Consider the following 11,126-nt stretch of genomic DNA (forward strand, 5'->3'; position numbering starts at 1 on the left):
CATGGCCAATGGTTTGACAGGTGTGGACTTTGTTCGTTGCTAGCTATCCTGGAGTATCTTGCCGTTAAGTCACCGCTCTGGTTTAATGTGCGAGTATACTGGTGACTTAAAAGACTCTCAACGTCATATTGACATTCAACTAACAGATGAGGAAGTTACTGAGTCTGTCAAGAAAATGTTGAATGAACCGGAAGCTGTCTATAGTAAGACCGAACTAAGTCCCTTTTACACACGGAACAAACCGCCCGCTGTAAGAATTGTTTTGCTTCCACTTTATATCTGATATTTTTGAACCGTGCAACTTTTAATACCCTCTGCCCATCTTTTAAACAGGGTGATGACCCGTTCTGGAAAAAGAAACCACAGGAGAAAACAGTTAAGGCTCCTCGTCTTAAAACAAAGGATGTCAAGAGACCTGCCAAGAGGAAGGCAACTGAACCAATCGGTTTAGATCTTGATGACGACCCTGATGAACCAGATGTAGAGGTAGAACTTGATTCTCTTGGTTCACTTTTCATACACCTCATTGACAATGATATTTATCAGGATGACACCGAGGGCAGCCAAGCTAACGATGCAGAGGTAATTATCCTTTCCTCCGGTTCAGACCCTCTGCCAACACAAAAAATCCGTCGAGCAATCCGGAAAGTAAGATTTTCTCACCCCTAGATTACTTGGACCCAAACTTTCTTTTGAAGAAGTAGCAACACGAAGCTCGCCGCACAACCCGACATAGTGGCCAAGTAATCACTTCAACCGGTCTGTCAAATACTCCGGTTCGGAAGCGCCAATCTGAGGTCTCAAATACTTCCAATACTTCTTACCCCAAGGTGGGTTATTTCCGACAGCCTCTTAATCCATCCGATTCGAATTATTAGGGAACACCACCTTTATCATTCGGCGAATCAACTGCCACACAGCTTCCATCCCTCAAGACCGTCCCTGGGTAAATGCCTTAAGCTTTGTCTTTTTGACGCTTTATACTTACGTGCTATACTGATATGTATATCTTTCTCTTTCAGAGCCAAGGCCTGACCCAGTAAGAAGGGTCGTGTAGATAAACCGTCTGATGACCATGTGATTGTTGAACTGGAGACAATTCCAAAACCGGAGAAAGAAAATGCTGACGCCATGCTTGATGACCTGCCACCCCCAGATCATGTCTTTACTGAACAAGAAGAAGTTGATACCGCAGTGCAGGCTGATAAACCGACAAGTCCAGTCCGTACTGATGATGGACCGTCTAGTCCGGTTAAGACTACTAATATTCCACCAACCCCAGTAAAGGCTGCTGGTGACAAGGAAGATGAGGTTATCATTACTGGTGTTGGCCACACCCCCTGGCCATCCTATTGCATTAGCAAAACATAGCGCCAAAGAAGAACGTTCTGCCATGGAGAAAGGCAAATGGAGCACTGATTTATCAAGCTATGCCCACCTTAACGCCCAGGAGCTCCATTCTGGTTTTTAAAACCACCTGTACACAAACCGTGACTATGAAGCCGGTTTAGTGAACTTGATGAAGGAACATTATGTGGTACTTACAAATCCTTTTCTCTCTTAAGTCCAATTGTAAGTACTAATTCCAGTAGCTCCCAAGGGCCGATTTATGATAGTAACCGAAAAACGGGACTTCATAATACCGCACCTCTGCATACTTATCCTCCAAGGGTCGGTTGATCCTTTAAAAATGAACCGGTACTTTAACATTGTAATCTTATAACTTTCGTCTGTGTAGTCCCCAAGGGCCGGTTTATCTTTCCAAGGTGAACCGTGACTTTAACCACTGTTACTTTGAGCAAATGTACATTAGCCCCCAAGTGCAAAGTGCATAACTTGTTATACGCTTGGTACTTCAAATATATACAGCCCATTGATGATATGTCTTTTCTTTATAGGCTAAGGTGAGCCAAAAGGACGCCCAAACCGCTGATCTTCAAGAGAACATAAAATCTCAGCAAGCGGAGGCTTCTAAAGCCAAGGAGGAACTAACCAATGTCTTAACAGCCATGGAAAAGCTGAAGGAAACCTTTAAGAAGGAACGTGCATATTGGGACACAGAGAAGGCCGCTTTAGTAAAGAGGGCCGAAGACGCAGAAACATCCCTTAAACCGGTGGTCAAAGAACTGACTGGTTTAAAGCGGCAAATAAACGCTATGACCTCTGCAGTATTTGGTAAGTATCCTCATCTGATGTTTTTCAAGTCATTTTACCTTATCAATTACCGGTTTACTGATGCTTGCAATGTCACAGGGACCCGCACTACCCATCTGGGCTCTGACATGCTGATGAAGCTGAAGGCTGCCTATACTTTGATAGAGCAGCTATATAACGGATCCCAATGGGCTATTTGCACTACTGCTTATAACATGCCTCCTCCAACGCAGATAAAAGAAACCATCGAGAAGCTGTCAATGTTGCCTGCCTGGTTGGATGAACTTAAAAAATCAGCTGCAAGGTCAGGCGCGCTGACTGTGCTAATCCGGGCCAAGGCATGGATTCCAGATCTTGAACCGGCAGATATTGGCCAAGGCTATCCCGGCGTGAAGGAAGACGGTTCAGAATTTAACAATGATGATCTCCGAAGGCTGACAAGGGAAATGCGACCTCTAGCGAGCAAATTGGCAGATGAAATGGATCTGTCTCATTATCAGCCGGTTTACGATGCTCATCAGAAAAGATATCCCGCTCCAACACATGATGTAGAAGATCTTGTTCCGCCAATTCGTAAGCACACTTATGCCCCTGACATTGATCCTTCCACCCTTATAAGTGAAGAAGTCATGTTCCAAGCTTTAACTGGAATCGATTGGGCAACGATTGATTTCCAGCCACTGGGTAGAGAGGAGGACGATGCACCGACTCAAGATGACCCTCAATCTTCAAGTCGTCCTGGTGATGAATCATGAACCGGAGGCCGGTTTAGTCTGTCGTGGCCTACCATTCTTACTGAAATAATTATCCTGTGTGGGCATTAAAACGCCTTGTAATAGGCTAGTTCAAACACTTGTCCGTTATGCCATCGAGCATACTTATTTTGCTTGATACTGATAACTCGTCATGCTTTTGGGATATTATATGCATAATCCGTAGTGGTTGTATTTTAACTTGTTCCTGCATACAAGAGATTGAAAGGATCCTAGCGGTTTACCGCTGGACGGGTCATGATGCCCCAATATATAGCCTAGTTGTAGAGCCAAGGCTGCTTAAAAACAACCAAATATAAAGTAGATAATACCTGTGACCTCGTTGTTTGACCCATGGTAATTATAAAAGGGTGATAACACCAATCTGGAGTATCGATGATTCCTGCCAGGTTTGTCGGTTTATGATAAAACCGTACCAGGTTATGATAAACACCGGTTTTAGCCATATAATATTGGTGACTTGTAGTCAAAACCAGACCGGAGCAACAAACGCCGGATTATAACTGATCATGTACTGATAACTTAGCATTGTAAGCTATGTCGGGTTGTAATAAATGCCGGTTGATTAGAAAATATAGATGAATCTTAAAAAGAGAAAAATCTTTGCAAAAAAATACAAGAAGAATATGCAAGGCTTTTCATGGGATGCCTGGCCCTACATCGACGCTTTCCATGGGCTGCCAGGCCACTGAGGTAAACCATTTTTCAAAGCCTTTTAAGATGGACCTCAATCTTTAACCAATCATCTTTTTAACTTTGAAAAGTTCAGGGTCTATGAGATTGACTTGTCAAATGTTCAATGGGTCATACCAGGTTTACCTGGACAGAGTGACTTACTTAGGGCCTGTTCGGTAACTCCCCAGCGCCAAGAAATCCTCAAATCTGGCTTCCCGATCTGGCTTCTAGCTTCCCGACGAAAATTAAGGATCAGGAAAACCGGTCGGCACTAGAACTCCACGATCCAGTCTCTCGTGTTGGGCTTCTAACGCCTAGCCCATTAAGCTCATTTCTGGCCTGGAAGGGACGAACCGTTTCGTTTCTTTCATCACACGAACCATTTTCTTTCACTTCGCGGTGGCAGCTCTCGTTAAGTAACGTCAACTCTAGGATTTCTGATTCTGGGATCGCCGAAACCGCTCCGATTTTTTGTACATAGATGCTGCTTCGATCCAGGAAGTCAGCTTCCTGGAGCCGGGCCATTCGGGCCAGCTCTGTTCGCAGATTCGCAGAAGCTAGGAGCTGGCGAGCTCCCGAACAGGCCCTTAAAGAGGCAGGATAACCCGGGGTTTTAGGTGAATACACCTGGCTTCCAAACCTGGCTTGATGGCCTATTGTAAGGGTGCAGACTCTTTGTTCTTTGAGAAGCAAAGAGCCCCCAAGAAATATTTGAGCTATGCTCGGTGGGTGCCTATGTTTGAGTTGTGCTGGCACAACACTCTTTTTGGCCCCACATAATTTCCTTTTGGCCTTAAGCCTATTAAGAGGTGTAGCTATGGTGTGAATACAACCAAGCCCCCTAGTGATTTCCTTTGGCCTTAAGCCGATCAAGAGGTGTAGCTAAGGTTCAGATACGACCAAGCCCCCTAGTGATTTCCTTGTATATGTGTGACTTTACAAGCCGGATCAGCAGAACTCTGCTTTGTAAACAGAAGCCCCCATGTAAACACACATGATGTAAAAACAACAGAGACCCCACTTTAGCTGAGGCTCCGGTTTATTATTTTGATCATAATATATACATGGTCATAATTATGTACATAAAAATAGCCTATGGCTCAAGTATAGTAAGGCCGAAGACGAGCTATATTCCATGGCTGCTGGGTCTCCTCTTCTGATTTACATGAGTCTTTGTGCTCTCGAACATCGATAAGGTAGTATGATCCATTGTGCAAATTTTTGCTGACCACGAAAGGCCCTTCCCAACGTGGGGATAACTTGTGCATATCAGTCTGATCCTGGATGAGCTGGAGCACCAGATCGCCTTCTTGAAAAGTTCTGGTTTTAACCCGGCGGCTGTGATAACGTCGCAGATCTTGTTGATAAATAGCCGAACGTGCCGCCGCAAGATCACACTCCTCATCTAAAAGGTCCAGTGAATCCTGACATGCTTTCTCATTATCATCTTCAACATAAGCCGCCACACGGGGCGAGTCATGACGTATGTCACTAGGGAGAACTGCCTCTGCTTCGTAAACCATGAAGAAAGGCGTGTAACCCGTAGATCTGTTCGGTGTGGTGTTGATACTCCATAACACGGAAGGTAACTCCTCCACCCAACAAACCGGCGTCCACTTTAAAGGAACCATAAGCCGGGGCTTGATACCTCTCAAAATTTCTTGATTGGCCCTCTCTGCTTGACCATTAGATTGGGGGTGAGCCACTGATAACACGTCAAGCCGGATGTGCTCACGTTGACAAAATTCTTCCATAGCACCCTTGGACAGATTAGTGCCATTATCAGTTATAATGCTGTGTGGAAAACCAAACCAGAATAACCTTTTTGACGAATTGAACCGCCATGGCCGCATCACACTTACTGACTAGATCTGCCTCTACCCACTTGGTAAACTTATCAACCACCAGCAACAGGTGGGCCTTCTTATCCTTGGACCTCTTAAAAGGTCCAACCATATCGAGCCCCCAAGTTGCAAATGGCCAAGTTATTGGAATCATTCTTAATTCTTGAGCCGGAACATGAGCATGGCGTGCAAACTTCTGACAACCGTCACACCTCCTTACCAAACCCTCAGCATCAGCATCAGCCGTCAACCAATAGAAGCCGTGACGAAAAGCTTTAGCCACCAAGGATTTTGAACCGACGTGGTGACCACAATCTCCTTCGTGCATCTCACGCAAAATATCACAACCTTCTTGAGGAGACACACAACACTGAAACGCTCTTGTGACGCTGCAATGATGTAGCTCCCCATTGACAATGGTCATAGACTTGGATCGCCGGACTATCTGCCGGGCCAAGGTTGCATCTTCTGGTAACTCGCCCTGGTTCATGTATGCAGGTATGGGACCGTCCAATCCGAAATAACATGAAGAGCCACCACCAATTGAGCCTCGGGGTCAGGGACAGCCAAATCCTCCTTCATGGGTATCTTGACTGACGGATTATGCAGCACATCTAGAAAGGTATTGGGTGGCACCGGTTTACGTTGAGAGCCTAAGCGACTTAAAGCGTCTTCTGCTTCATTCTTTCACCGGTCTATATGATCAACCTGATAACCCTTGAAATGACCAGCCACTGCATCCACCTCTCGTCTATATGCCGCCATGAGTGGATCCTTGGAATCCCAAGTGCCAGATACCTGTTGAGCCACCAGGTCCGAGTCACCAAAACACTTAACCTGGCTTAAATTCATCTCCTTAGCCATCTGAAGACCATGGAGCAAGGCCTCATACTCAGTTGCATTGTTAGTACAAGGGAACATTAAACAGAGAACATAAAAAAACTCATCACCTTGTGGGGAAGTTAATATGACTCCAGCCCCCGATCCTTCCAATTGCCTGGACCCATCAAAATGAATAGTCCAGGCTTTTCCTCCGGTGCTTGCAACTCTGTCCAATCGTTGATAAAGTCCACAAGTGCTTGGGATTTGATTGTTGTGCGAGGCGTATATTTTAGCCCGTGAGGTCCAAGCTCAATAGCCCATTTAGCAATCCGGCCAGTTGCTTCTCTGTTTTGGATGATATCTCCCAAGGGGGCTGAACTGACCACTGTGATAGGATGACCCTGAAAATAATGCTTGAGCTTCTGGCTTGCCATAAAAACCACATACACCAGCTTCTACCAATGTGGGTATCTTTGTTTGGAATCAATAAGCACCTCGCTGATAAAATAAACCGGCCGTTGAACCGGATACTCTTTTCCAGCCTCCTTGCGCTCCACAACAATAGCCACACTAACATCCCGAGCATTAGCAGCCACATATAGTAATAAGGGCTCTTTATCAACCGGAGCCGCAAGGACATGTGGCTTGGCTAACTCTCTCTTCAATCCTCAAGCGCTTTATCAGCAGCATCACTCAAGACAAAGTGATCGGTTTTCTTTAGCATCTGGTACAAAGGGATAGCCTTCTCTCTAAGGCGACTGATAAACTGGCTTAAGGCTGCAATCTGGCCCGCGAAACATTGAACACCGTTGATACACGTCGGTTTAGCCAGAGATGTGATTGCCGTGATCTTCTCTGGATTAGCTTCAATGCCCCTGTTAGACACCAGAAAACATAAAAGCTTGCATGCCGGTACACCAAAGACACATTTGGCCAGATTAAGCATCATTTTATAAACCCGGAGGTTATCAAAAGTTTCCTTCAAGTCACCTATCGATGTCTCCTCCTTTCTGGATTTTACTACAATATCATCCACATATGCATGGACATTGCACCCAATCTGTTTATGCAGACAATTCTGGACACAACGTTGATAAGTCGCTTGGGCACTCTTGAGCCCGAAAGGCATAGATACATAGTAGAAGGCTCCAAAGGGAGTTACGAAATTTGTCTTCTCCTGGTCCTTAATTGCCATTTTGATCTGATGATAACCAGAATAAGCATCCAGAAAACACAAACGGTCACAACCTGCTGTAGCATCAATAATTTGATCGGTACGAGGTAGAGCAAAGGGGTCAGCTGGACAGGCTTTGTTTAAGTCTGTGTAATCCACACACATACGCCAAATGCCGTTTTTCTTAAGTACCAACGCCGGATTAGCTAGCCACTCAGGGTGAAAGACCTCCACAATAAACCCTACCGCCAAAAGTCGGGCTACCTCCTCACCAATAGCTTTACGCCTCTCTTCGTTGAAGCGGCGAAGAAACTGCCTGACCGGTTTAAACTTAGGATCTATATTAAGGGTGTGCTCAGCGAGTTTCCTCGGTACACCTGGCATGTCAGAAGGCTTCCATGCAAAGATGTCCCGGTTCCCACGGATGAACTCGATGAGCGCGCTTTCCTATTTCGGATCCAAGTTAGCGCTGATGCTGAACTGCTTGGATGAATCGCCAGGAACAAAGTCAACCAGCTTAGTCTACTCAGCCGATTTAAATTTCAGCGCCAGATCATGCTCGGTAGATGGCTTTTTCAAAGAAGTCATATCTGCCGGATCAACATTGTCCTTATAAAAATTTAACTCCTCTGTGGCACAAACCAACTCTACATAAGCTGCATCACCTTCTTCACATTCCAAAGCAATCTTCTGGCTCCCATGTACTGTGATGGTCCCCTTATGACCCGGCATCTTAAGCTGTAGAAAAACATAACAAGGCCTTGCCATGAACTTAGCATAAGACGGCCGTCCGAACAGGGCATGATATGGACTCTTGATTTTCACCACTTCAAAATTCAACACCTCTGATCTTGAATCATGATCGTCTCCAAAAGAAACTTCCAGAGCTATCTTGCCAACTTGGTATGCCGATTTACTAGGCACCACACCATGAAACACGGTGTTCGACGGTTTGAGATTCTTATCTGTTAACCCCATGCGACGGAAGGTTTCATTATAAAGGTATTGATACTGCTTCCTCCATCCATAAGCACCTTGGTAAACTTATACCCCCCAACCTGAGGTGCCACCACCAAGGCCAGATGACCCGGATTGTCAACCCGGAGTGGATGATCTTCTCGACTCCACAGGATGGGCTGTTTAGACCAGCGCAAATAACGAGGTACCGCCAGTTCAACAGAGTTCACGGCCCTTTTATGAAGCTTTTGATCGCGCTTACATAAGCTAGTGGTGAAGACATGGTACTTCCCACTATTCAACTGTTTCAGATTGCTTTGATAACCCGATTGCTGCTGCTGTTGGTTCCCCTAATGGTTGTAACCTCCCTGGTTGCCCTGACTGCCTTGATTGCCATGCCCGGTTTGGTGGCCTTGGAATCCTGAACCGGAGTTGCCACCTCCATAACCTGGCCCATGGAAACCGCCTCGTGAACCGCCGGGCCGTCCATTGTCGTATTGAAAGAGATTTGAGTTTTTGAACTCCCGCATAATGAAGCAATCCTTCCAAAGATGCGTGGCCGGCCTCTCCTTTGATCCGTGCTTTGGGCAAAGCTGATTTAGCAGGCGTTCCAGATTGGGGCCTGACCCCCCACCCCGCTGGGGCAGTTTACTCTTACGCCGCTGACCATTATCCTGGGTGTTGGTGTTAGCCACAAAGTCTAGGCTATTATCCACTTTATGTTTACCGTTGTTCCCATGACCTGCTGGGTTATGCTGCTGCCCCTTTGCGCTGCCGCTCTTCTTTCCCTTCCCTATCTTCTCATCATCAGACTCGGGGTCCTTGGTACTATCAGAGTCGGCATATTTCACCAGAGCCGCCATAAGTGTTCCATGTCATTACAATGGCGTTTGAGCCGTCCCAACTTCAGCTTCAAAGGTGCAAACCGGCAATTGCCTTCCAATGTTAAAATGGCTATCTCAGCATTGATGCAGTCTGATGAATGCAAAATCTCCGAAACCCGGCGCACCCAGTGGGTTGTTGATTCTCCTTCCTCCTAGACACATGCAGCTAAATCCACGATTGATATGGGCTACTTGCACGTATCCCTGAAGTTTTGGATAAAACGGGCCCTTAACTCGGCCCATGATCCAATAGAGTTGGCTGGCAGATTTTTCAACCATGTGCGAGCTGTTCCCTCCAACATCATGGTAAAGTATTTGGCACACGCCACTTCGTCCACATCCAGCATCTCCATTGCCATCTCATAGCTTTCCACCCATGACTCGGGGGATAAATTGGCGGTGTAATTCGGCACCTTGCGCGGGCCTTTGAAATCCTTTGGTAGCCGTACGTTGTGCAATGCGGGGACAAGACATGGTACTCCCAAAGAACCGGAAGTAATCCCCAGTTCCACCAATGTTGTTGGACGAACTGGAGTGAACTGACGAACCAGAGTGAGTTGTCCAACCGAAGCTTTGTGCTGTGCCGCTAACTTGTCTTCCCGTCGTGCCCTAGCGCAATCCACTACATCCTGAGCATTGCCACTGCCACCTGTCGGGTTATGGCCACGGGGCGGATTACGATTCCACACGCTGCTTGATACGGTCAGTTCATCGATATGCTTGCTGTAGCTCCGGCTTGGGCGGGGAGTAGAATGAATCCTTTCGCGGCTATATGAATAAGCCTGCTGCTTAGTCAAGGCCGTCTGAAGGAGCTCCCTAGCCCGTCGTGTTTCAACCGCTACTGGGGACTTGCCATCAATCGGGAGAGCTGCCAATCGTGAAGCGTCGGCAATGATGTTATCCAATGGGTTAGAGTAATGTCCCGGAGGCGTTGAGACGCGCCGTGATGGGATATAGTTCTGACGAGGCTGAGGCGGCGGATCCACCATGCGAGGCTAAACCGGTGCCCCGGTCCCAGGTGCCTCTGCCCGGTTTACCACTGGCTGGTTGCTGGTGCCTGCTCCTGGCATGTTAAAGAGATTTCTTGCCTCAAAAACTGGTGAGAGGTGTGACCGGTATCTTCTTATCATGACATCATCTGACGCACTCTGATCCAGCATAAGCCGGTAGGCCTGAGCCTCTAACTCGGCCCGCTCTGTGGCCATCCTGGCGTTCTCTGCCGCTAGGTCCGCTTTAGCTTGAGTTATCTGATCCTTCACCTTTGCAATCTCTGTGTTGTGCTGATCCCGGTTTGCCGCGTCGACCTCTGCTGCGAGCAACGTTGCCAAAGCGTCAAACAAATCAGACAAAACCTGAGCCAGAGGTGGCGCAGAGCCCCCTGCCCCCGCTGGTGTTGCTGTTGCTGAACCGCAGATCATTGCCGCGGCGGTAGAAGAGTGTTGTGCTGATTGTGTACCGGCCATGAAGACCGCGACCCGACTCGGCATATCAAGGGGGTCCGGAATACTGTCGCCATCGGAACCTCCACTAATCCAGCCACCCTACAACTGATGCAGTGACTCGGTCTCTCCGGTTGAAGACTCATCATCAGAACAGACAACAGTTTCACCACCAGATGCCGATCTATCCTCATATTCCACTCCATGGATGACAACTATGAAGGCATGCTTTACGGCGGGCTGAACCTGGGCAGACCTTGCATGCTGGGCCGTCTTGATGATATCGGTGCAGATGTCCGGCTCAGGGCCCGGTTCACTGATCTTGCCGATGAAGACGTGAATTCCACCAAAGGGGACCCGGTACCCGTACTCAATTGAGCCGGCCTCGGGACTCCATCCTGCAT

This window comes from Triticum dicoccoides, chromosome 2A (assembly GCF_002162155.2).
Source record: "Triticum dicoccoides isolate Atlit2015 ecotype Zavitan chromosome 2A, WEW_v2.0, whole genome shotgun sequence".
Classification (NCBI taxonomy): domain Eukaryota; kingdom Viridiplantae; phylum Streptophyta; class Magnoliopsida; order Poales; family Poaceae; genus Triticum; species Triticum dicoccoides.